General features: G+C 47.1%; 1 protein-coding gene across 5 annotated transcripts in view; it reads right to left on the reverse strand.

The window, feature by feature from the left end:
- ACSL1 (acyl-CoA synthetase long chain family member 1) overlaps positions 1–6698 on the reverse strand; it is a 72856-nt gene extending 66158 nt beyond the window's left edge. For 3 of the 5 annotated variants that reach the window (XM_025933083.2, XM_025933082.2, XM_086703200.1), the window contains exon 1: positions 6559–6698. The gene's annotated coding sequence lies outside the window, so the exon portion shown is untranslated. Of the gene's footprint in view, positions 1–3958; positions 4185–5921; positions 6529–6558 lie in introns of those variants that run through there. The other 2 variants (XM_086703199.1, XM_086703198.1) reach the window with 2 other exon arrangements.
- Between the last annotated feature and the right edge of the window lie 3424 nt (positions 6699–10122).

Below are 10122 nucleotides of genomic sequence, written 5' to 3' on the forward strand. Positions count from 1 at the left end.
CTCTCTGAAAGTACCCTGAAAGAGACACCACGGCTGTACTCCTAAACACTAAGATCAACCCAACGAAAGCATAGGCTTGGTCTAGTGATTTTCGATACCTTGATCTTTGCTGCAAGATCTCAGTCTTGCGCAGCATCATAATTTACAAATTTGGAACACTGAAATGTATATTCTTGTCAGCGATCCCCTTCTACAGGACACCTGACTGTCTGAATGTCTCCTGGTCTCAACTGGACATCAGACAATATTAAGTGTTTACTAGCAGTTAAGGTGCCACGTTAAGTGCTGCTGAAAACATGCAAAAGATAATGATTAGGTCTCCTACATGCCCAGAGCTTAGAATGCGGCTGGGGAGTCTATATGAGGAAGCAAGATATGCTCACATGAAAAGGCAAATGAAGGAGAGAGGGGGGTGCCATTCATAACACGAATAACCAGTACAGCCAGGTATCAACCGATCCAGAAAGAAGTAGGCCACTGCCCCAGAATGGGTTCAGGAGATCTTTGGATGGACCAGGCACCAACCCTTCAGAATCTGCATTAGGGGTGGGGCACTTGGAGTAGCAGCTATTCCTAACCAATATGGGAGAATTTCAGCATTTTAACCACCACTGCGGCTGCTGGCGCATCTCAGCCAGCTGAACGTTAGCCTAGGGTTCCAGTGAGGGATCCAGAGTCTCTGAGGAGCAGGTCCACGAGGAAGGAGGCTGGAATGAGGAATGTCATTGCAGACAGGTCACAGTAAATGCACAGGGTCCATGAGGCCCTTCCAGGACATGGGAAGGCCACTCAGGCCAAAGAGAGAGCTCACGGATAGAATCTTGGGATGCAGAGACCTTGGTGCAATCCCGTGCTCCCAGAGTCTGCTTTCCAAAAGTCCCAGGATGTGGGTGGTTTGGGACAGGCACAGGAAACAGCAGGTTGGAACCAGACTCTAGAAGCTCCCAAGAGCCGAGCTAAATAAAGACTTGGGACCTTATAGAGGGAGCCCCGGAAGGCTTCTGGGCAGAAGAGGGATTCAATCAGAGAGTTCTTCATTAAGAAAAGTCATCATTCTCTCCCTCTTTTTTCAACGAGGGGTCTCTACTGTCTCAACCAGAGAGGTGACAGGCTATGGTTTGGGCAGTGACGTTGAGGAAAAATTGGTGTATGTTGTGCAATACTGTACAGAGTAAGTGAAGATAGGTCGACTGCAGGGCACAAAACAAGAAGTACACTGAGATCTGGTCATTCTCCGAACAGGCCCGGGACCCAGGAACAAACTCCACTGGGTATCATGGCCAGAGGGGAACACAGGTTGTGTAACCTGGGCTAAATCACCCATGACCTGCACAACGATTACTGTGTCTGCAAGGGAGCAAGTTATGCTATTTCGATGTTCAGGGAGCCTGGGATATTTAGAAGTGCCGCAGACAAAGGTGACTCAGGAAGCAAGTATATATGTGGGAGCTGGGGTTCCCGCCCCTGCCCCCTTCAACCACAGCAGCCCTGCTTTTATTCCATACCTTGGGGTTCTGCCTAAAACTGTACTAGAAAAAAGGCACCCGTATCCAGTAGGCGATATAACACTGTGCCTCCAAACCCTGAAAACTCACAATTCTGTTCTCTTGTCTCTAACATGCTGAGAAAGTCTATTTTTGGTAAAAGTAACCCGAGATGCACAGCAGGAAGCAAACCTATGTGCCATGGTGAGACCAATCTCTTACTTAAGTGAGTGGCTCGACCATCTCTGCCGAGCGTGGGTCCCTGTTCCCAGCCACACCTTCTCTTCCTGCCACACACTTGATGCATTAACCGTGCACCTCGACGGTTCACCAGTCTTAATGCGACCAAGGGCAGGCAAAGCCTTTAACTCTTTAATTCTCTAGAAAGTCATAGCTCTGGACCAGGTGATCTTGTCACTCACTGAAGCAAGCTGAATCAAAATTTGTTGTCATTTCAGTGCTCTGGTGGTACAGGACAGAGTGTAAAAGTGAGGCCAGGAGATATCAAGGAACAACGACACGGAAAAAGAACCACTTCTGTCCTGTCTTGCCACTAGCTAGGTAACCTGGAACGTTGCTGACACTCCTGGGCTAAGAACCTTTCAAGCTCCAGGGAGGCAGTTGAGCCAACCAATTAGGAGCTCAGGCCCCGAAGTCTGACTTGTATAGGTTCAAATCCTGGTTTGGGCAACTTCATTCCTGCCCTTATTCTTTTATCTTTTGTAAAGCAGGGATAATAGCAGGACCTACCTTGCAGGGAGGATTAACTGAATTCACACGATATCAGAAGCACTGAGAACAGCACCTTGGACTGTTGGCTGTTATCATCACCTTTCACTTCCTGAGCCTGCCCCTGCCGGGCTGTGGCCACTGCCTCAGTCAGCTCACAGACCCTGCTTTGTAGCTGACGGCTGAGCCCTGAGGGAGAAACTAGTCTTTGTAGCAACCTTCTCTTTACTCTGGTTATTTAAAGAATAAACGGTGTTCGAGGTATTTGGGCCTTAGATATATGCACATTTCTCTCACAACCAACCTGAGGGGAAAGTACCAATTTCTTCCTCCGCCAAAACTGTGCAAAGGGACAGATAATACATTTATCAGAAGTCCTTCCAGAAAGAGTAAATGGTATAAATGTCAATCCACGTTTCCTCCTTTGATGCCCTCAGTTTTTCCACTTATCTTTCCAGACCATGAAATCCAAAAATCGACAGCTTTGCACTAGAACACATGAACCCAAAAGTTCATTAAAACCATTCACTAACAAAAATAATTTTCAAATCATTGCCAGTGTCAACAGTTTTAAAGCAGAACACACCTTAATTTTTCCAAAAGATACATTAAATACAAAAGAGGCTTGGCAAACCGTTCTGACGCAGTTGTTCTTAAATATCCAACAGCAGGAGAAGGGTAAGTAAATTGGAACATATCCCTTACACCACATTATGCAGCCATTCTCAAAACTTAGTTTTGGAGGAGAAGGTAACAACATGGAAGAATGCTCACAATATAACTTAGGTGATTAAAATTAAACTATCAGGAGAGCCTAGGTGGCTCAGTCAGTTAAGCGTTGGACTGTGGCTCACGTCATGATCTGGTTTGTGAGTTCGAGCCCCGCGTCAGGCTCTGTGCTGACAGCTCAGAGCCTGGAGCCTGCTTCAGATTCTGTCTCCCTCGCTCTCTGCCCCTCCCCCAATCGTGCTCTGTCTCTCTCTCTGTCTTTCAAAAAAAAATTGTTAAAAAAATTTTTTTAAAAACATTAAGAAATTTTTTAAATCATCAAAATTTTTATCTTCAATTAAAACTATATGCTTAAAGTACAAAAAAAAAGTTGTTTAGAAAAACACTAAAAGGAAATACACAAAAAGGTTAATAGCATCTATTCTCTTGAAGACCTTTTTTTATAGTTCCCAAATTTTCTAGAAGCAGAGGTTCGTGTTATAATGTAAAAAGTATATAATATATAATATTCCTATGTTAATATAATTCTTATAAAAGCATATATTCCTATTATAAATACTTTCACATTTACATGCTAAACTTTTTATAATTTTATATTTTATATACATATACATACACACACATATGTAGGTTTTCTGAGGCAAATGGTTTTGAATTAGGTGTTAGATAGCTTTCAAATTTCATTTAAAACTTGAAAAATTCTCATAAAGAGAATTAGCCCAGGTACTGACACAGAGCCACCAGTTTTGAAATCTTAGATTTTTTTTGTGCCTCCAGCCAAATGCATTCTTCTAGGCAGGCAGCACAGGGGAAGAGAGCACTCACCTACACCTAAGCTTCCGTCCAAAGAATGTGCCCTCCCTCCAAGCCAGCCATGTTTCAAGAAAGGCTCCATATTTCATTCTGTCCTTGGAATTGCACAAAAGTTACAACAAACCAAATTCCATATTGTCTACAACTCAGCCAAGAACTTCTAAACGTCAGGATGTAAAGAAAAAGCAGAGAAAGTAACATACCACCGATTACACAATAGCTTCCTCTTGTCAATTTTTTCAAATTATGTATCACTTTGGGCTCACACAAACTAGAAATTCCTGTTGAGCTGTCATCTGGGCATTTTCGGTAAGGAATTGGAGATAAAAGGACAATCTTGGAGTTGCAGCCACAAACACTGGTAAATTGCCTCCACTTTCTAGCTTGTGCGTTTTCCAAACGTGTTTCTGTAAAAGCTCTCAGAGCCCCTTCAAGTACTACAATGTTGAAAATTAAACCTAACCACGTGCAGCTTCAGATCAGCTCTGTTCAAGGAGACTGTGTCTCTAGGCATGAGTGCCAAAGACAAATGATCCTGATGGGTTTGTCTGACCGCCAAGTTGGACTGACCACCTGCAGTAAACACTGTGCACCTACAGTCTACCTCCTGACGAACCTGCCTGCGAGAGAGAAAGGCTTGGATCCCAAGATTTCAAGTAAGGCCACAGGATACCAATAGCTTGCAGCTGCCTTAAAGGAAGTTCCTCTGTATTTTTTAACACAAGAGTCTATCCCATTGCATCATCCAAACAATACTGTTCATAAAACGTTATTAATGGATTCTAACTTAACAGTATTTGGATACGAAAGTCGGTATGTGCAGAAGAATAATGAGCTCATGCTTTATGAGGCAAACCTGCCCAATACATTCAGCAACTGCCCTTAAAAATTATACATATTCATCTCGGGTTATGGAATCTCAACATCTAGAAATTACTAGTATTCTTATAGTCTTGCTCTTTCCAGAAAAGTGAAACTTGAAGGGAAAGAGGAGAAATCCCCAGCTGTGATGACAGAACAACCTGGTCTTTCCCCAGCCCCTCCTCTGAACACAACCGTTTTCCACAAGCCAGCTACCATCAAAAACGAAAGACATAGTAAGGCCTGTGGCATGTGAGCATGCTTTCAGTTATTTCAAACTTCATCTGAAAGAGAGGTAGCTAGGAAAATACCTCTATGATATAAACCGAAACCTGTCCCAACCTGCACTTGTCACAATTAGCTATCTCTTAAACACCCCAAGTGAAAAAGCCCAGAGATCTCTTTTGAGTCAGGCTGCCTGCAATAATAATGAAAATATTGCCAAAATATGCATAACAGAGCCAGGAAGGAAATAAGTCAAAATGCTTATAATTGTGAGGGAAGGGTGATTAAAAAAAAAAAAAGTTTTTTTCTGTTCACAGTAAATGCATAAAACAGAGGTCTATAATATGCCTACACTATTTGAAGGGAGGAAGGGAGGTATGAGGTTGGCTACTTTTGAAGATTTTTTCCTAGTCCTAGAATCTTAGCTCATGAAAGACTTTCGTTTAACGCAGACCTTTCACAACTAAGGAGTCAAGTTTCAGACTGGGAAGGGATTCTCCCAGTTGAGTGAAGGCAAGAAAGAACATCTCATCTCAGAAGACCGGCTCCATGCTGATGGGAAGCAAGATTTCCTTTAAAAGTTCCACCTCCTCAAGTCCACTAATGTGCCCATTGAACCTGCCATGGCCACTTGAAAATGCAGAATCAACCAGAAACTTTCGATTGACTTTTTGTTTGTGTTAAGCAAATAACTGTTTACACCGAGATAAACACAGGTGAAATTTGTGTCAGACACTATGACATTTCATGTTTTTCTCATGCTAAGCAAAGACGAAAAATAAAAGAAAGGGTAGTGACAGTCGGGGGGCACTTTGGATGCTCCTGTATCAAGAAGATGCTCAGAACTGTTAACTTTAAATGGCAAACAGCACATCTACAATGGTCTTAATTAAGCTCCATCACCTTATAAGTAGGTGGGGTGGGGAAGGGATCTGCGATTGTAAATACACACTGATAAGTGTCGGTCTCTAGGTTCTAGTCCACGTGACCATTCAAGTCCTTTACCACCACTTTCCCAGGCTACAAGACGATAGATATCATCGCTGCTTCCTAATTTCAAAAAAACACCAGGCTTCTTACATCAGTGACTCCAACACGGCTATGGGCACTCCTCCAGAGACACCGCGAGAATTTCTCCTTTTAGCAACCGGCTTTTGAGGCTGCATTCGACCCTCCTACAAGCGCTCCGCGCAGGGGCCACCATCACGCCGAGGTAGCAGGACGTTCCGGCTCCGACGCTTTCAGGCGCGGTGCGAATGCGCCTCAAAAACCCTGTCACGGGGACAGGCGCCCCGGCCCCGCTGGACCATCCCTCGCATCTGAAGCTCGGGGTCCGGCTTCCGGGACGGGCGGGTCCCCGCCGTCACACAAACCAGAGGCCGGTCCCGCGGCGCGCGTCACCCGGACCCCGCCGTGCACCAGCCCCCGCGCCCGCGCAGCCCGCGGGAAACGGCGGCCGGGCATCCCCGGCTCAGGCACAGGAAGCGGCGGCGGGCTCTGGCGGCCCGAAGGCCTCCGCTGCCGGGAGAAGGGGAACCGAGGGCAGAGGCCGGAAAAGCGGAACGTCCCCGGGAGTCGAGGGGCGGCTCACGCGTCTCCGCCGCGGCCGTCGCCTCCCGGGCTCGGGCCGGCGGAGCAGCCTCAGCCCAGCGCCTCCGCCGAGACCACCGGCGCCGCAGCCGGGAAAAACGCGGCTCCCGGCGGCAAAAGCACTCACCTCCTCGGCTGGCCGGGCCGCTACGCCGCCGGCTGTCACCTCAGCCCACTGCCTGCCCAGCGCCGACTCCGGATGCTATTTAAGGGCGCCGCCGTAGTCGCTGCGCCCTGGCTGCGCCCCAGCCTCAGCCGCCGCGGAGCCAAGCTGCTGCGGGTGCGCCAGCCGCTCCCGCCCCGCTGGCTCCGCCCCGGCCCCAGGCCCCGCCTCCGCTCTCAAGCCCCGCCCCCGACGCGCGCCCATCTCCCGTCTGGGTGCGCGCGTGCCGGGCTGCCTGCTGGCGGGTGCAGGGAGGCGGCGAGCAAACTCAGGAAGAGTCGCTTCTCCTGCCTTCGATTTCATAGCGAATCTGTGGAAGGGCAAAGGGTATATTGTAGAGCTTCAACCTAGAAGCCCGGCCAGCCCTGGGGTCCCGTTGCCATGAGGACCGGCAGACGCCCTTTGTCGTTTTCCTCCCCCAATTGCCTGCCTTGCTGACTTCTAGGCGGGCAAGGATTAATGCGGGAGCAGGGGCGGGGGCGGGATCCTGGTGACCAGAGGGCTTCCTTTGCCTTTTTTTTTTTTTTTTCTTGTCATCCACATGCACGACCCCTTTTAGCCCGATTTCACCACGGTTTTCACATGGAGTTTCGCCATAGTCTTTGGCTGGGAACACTCTTGTCTGGACTTCTGCAATGCCCTGGTCGTGAAGCAACGTTGAACAAATCAAACCGGGTATAGTGAGAGCAGAATGCAGGCTTGATATTGCTCAAGGGCAGTATTCACCTGCCAAGTTCTTGGGGCCTGTATATCCTGCTCAGCAGTGGCTGTGGTTTTGAGGGGTTCTGCATCCCTGCGTTGGCCATTTGGAATGAACTCAGGCACAGAGGCTGAATGCTAGTGAGGGCGAAAGTACTCTTGGAACTCATGCAATCTGCTTCCAGAGCATATGCACATAATAACCACTGGACTGGACTGATACTTACGTTTTTGTGAGCCTGAGCTCCCCGGACACCTCAAGCTTATTGGGTTCCCTGGAGCAACTAATATCTCAAGGACTTACCTCCCAGAGTGTGCCAGGTACCCCAGGACAGCAATGGTGAGGGCCACCCACACTCCAGTGGCCTCTGTAACCGCTCAGTTCTCCAAGATCCCCTTCTACACATAGGCTCTCCATCTAAAATTAGAAATGTACTCCACTTTCGTTTTTATTGCTTTCCACTTGGTTTCTCTGCTCAGATCTCTCTCTCCTCACCCATGATTTCATCATGTGAGCCTCTTCTTTTTTTCTCTTGCTTCTCTAACTGGTCCTTCCGCCTCTCCATAGGCACGTCCAAGTTCTGTGCTGTATTGGTTTGTAACCTGCCATTACACGGTATCACAAACCAGGTAGCTTAAACAGAAATGTATTGTCTCACGGTTCTAGAGCCGAGAGCTTCAAAATCAAGGTGTGTGTGCGGTTGGTTCCTTCTGAGGGAGAAGGGAACACAATTCAACCCCACAACACGTGACAGCTGTCACTGTCTTCCCTGTCCCTTCCCCCTCCAAGACACGTTTCTTCTAACTGGCATGCCCTTCCCTGATTTCTAGCCCTAGTGCAGATAATTTAAGGCCCTAGCGTAGGAGAGGCACACAACCAGGGATTACATCTCAATTCCTACTCTCTGTGGTAGAGCTGCTGTGTGATGTAGAGCGGCAAGTTCAGGTTTCTCCTCTGGAAATAAGAGGACTAGACTAAATAACTTCTCAGGTCCCTTTCAGTGCTAACACTTTTTTAAAAAACGTATCTCCCTTGTCATTTCAAAAAGTTTCACACTTGATGGCGTTGTCCTGTGACCACCAGATAAAGACTTTGAAGGTAAGCAGTATTGCACGGTGGTTGAGCACATAAGCCACATAAGCTTTGGAGTTGGGCAGCAAGGCCCGTCTCACCCTCTGTAAGACAGGAAGAATGGGACCTACCCCAGAAGGATGTTGTTGGGACTGACAGCCCATGATCTCAGTTTTGTCATTAAATAAAGGTTCTGTACTCCATAGTTGGGGGCTCCATTTTGTGACCCCGGGAGAGGTAGAAACCCAGTCTTTTTAAAAAAAATTTTTTTTTTAACATTTATTCATTTTTGAGAGACAGTGTGAGCGGGCAAGGCACAGAGAGAGAGAGGGAGACACAGAATCCCAAGAAGGCTCCAGGCTTTCAGCTGTCAGCACAGAGCCTGACGCAGGGCTTGAACTCACAGACAGCAAGATCGTGACCTGAGCTGAAGTCGGACACTCAACCGACTGAGCCACCCAGGTGCCCCGGTAGAAATCCAGTCTTAAGCCTCTTTTCCACCTTCTTTTTTCCCAGACACTTCTGTAGCCAACCGAACAGGAGCCAAATGGGATGTTGCAGTGGAACAAAATTCCTAATAGAAGTTTGAGTCTCTCTTCTTAGTTATTCTTGGCCCCATTTTGGCTCGATTAAACTTCTGTGGCTAATTCTGGCTAGATCCAAATCTATAGCTCTCTAAAATTGATTGATCAACCTTCCAGAAAAGCTAAAGAGAGTCAAAGTCTTTTTTGGGACATGCTGAGGGACAGGTTGACAATGACCTTGTCTCAGAATCTCCCACATGTGATTGCCAACTGCAGAGTTGTGACAATTATTGATCTTCTATATCTACTGCTTTTGAGCATGGTCATCTGAAGTGTAGCCACATCAGTTATTGGTGGCCAATGGGCTTTAAATTCCAGACCTTGGTAAGTGGATGGTTAAAGAAGGGGTTGGCATCAGTGGCTGGGTGCTTGTCACTCAGTCTATTTTGAGGTTACATCTACATTAGGCGTATATCCATTTCCCCCAGGAGATGTAAGTACCTAGAGACCAGGCACTGTATGCCACGAATCTCAGATTTGCTGGGAAATCTGAGATATTTCCACCAAACAGATGTTGCTCTGTAACTACTGATTATCACATGGTCTCCAGTGGCCCTAATTAAGCCATAGTCCTCCCTTCTCCCCACCCCTTTTATTGTTCAAGTGCACTTGATCCACTGACTTCATTAACTTTACGAGGGAGAGTTAGTCCGCAGCTGTGTAGGCAGTAACTTCCATGGGTACACCCCTCTTCCCACTGGGTGAGTTGTTGGACAACTCCAGGCCTTCCAGACTCTACCCTGCAGCCCCACAACACGACTTTCTGTTTCTTGAGGTGGTATGAATATTGTATTCAGTCAATGTCAAGTAAATTATAAGTACTCCAATCTTCCAATTCAACTAGCTCTTCGTTGTCAAAATCAAACTCTTTACAAGAACTTCTAAGATGCCCTTCATAACCTATCTCTGCTTTCCTACCAACCAGCTCTCCAGACACTCCCCCATCCAGGTGGATGGAAGTGCTTGCAGGGTAAGAGCAAAGGCGTGGAGTCGGACAGCATGGATTCAAATTCCACAACTTACTGGTTCCAGACCTCAGGCAAGAAACCTTCTGATCCCTAGCTTTCTTACCTGCCAAGTGCATGTAATACTGTATTGCATCTGATCTAAGTCACAATCAATTGTAAGATGCACCATTATTTTATGTATCCCTGAGAAACAAAAAAAACATGC

The sequence above is a fragment of the Puma concolor genome, chromosome B1, assembly GCF_028749965.1.
Source record: "Puma concolor isolate L17-30 chromosome B1, mPumCon1.1.hap2, whole genome shotgun sequence".
Taxonomy (NCBI): domain Eukaryota; kingdom Metazoa; phylum Chordata; class Mammalia; order Carnivora; family Felidae; genus Puma; species Puma concolor.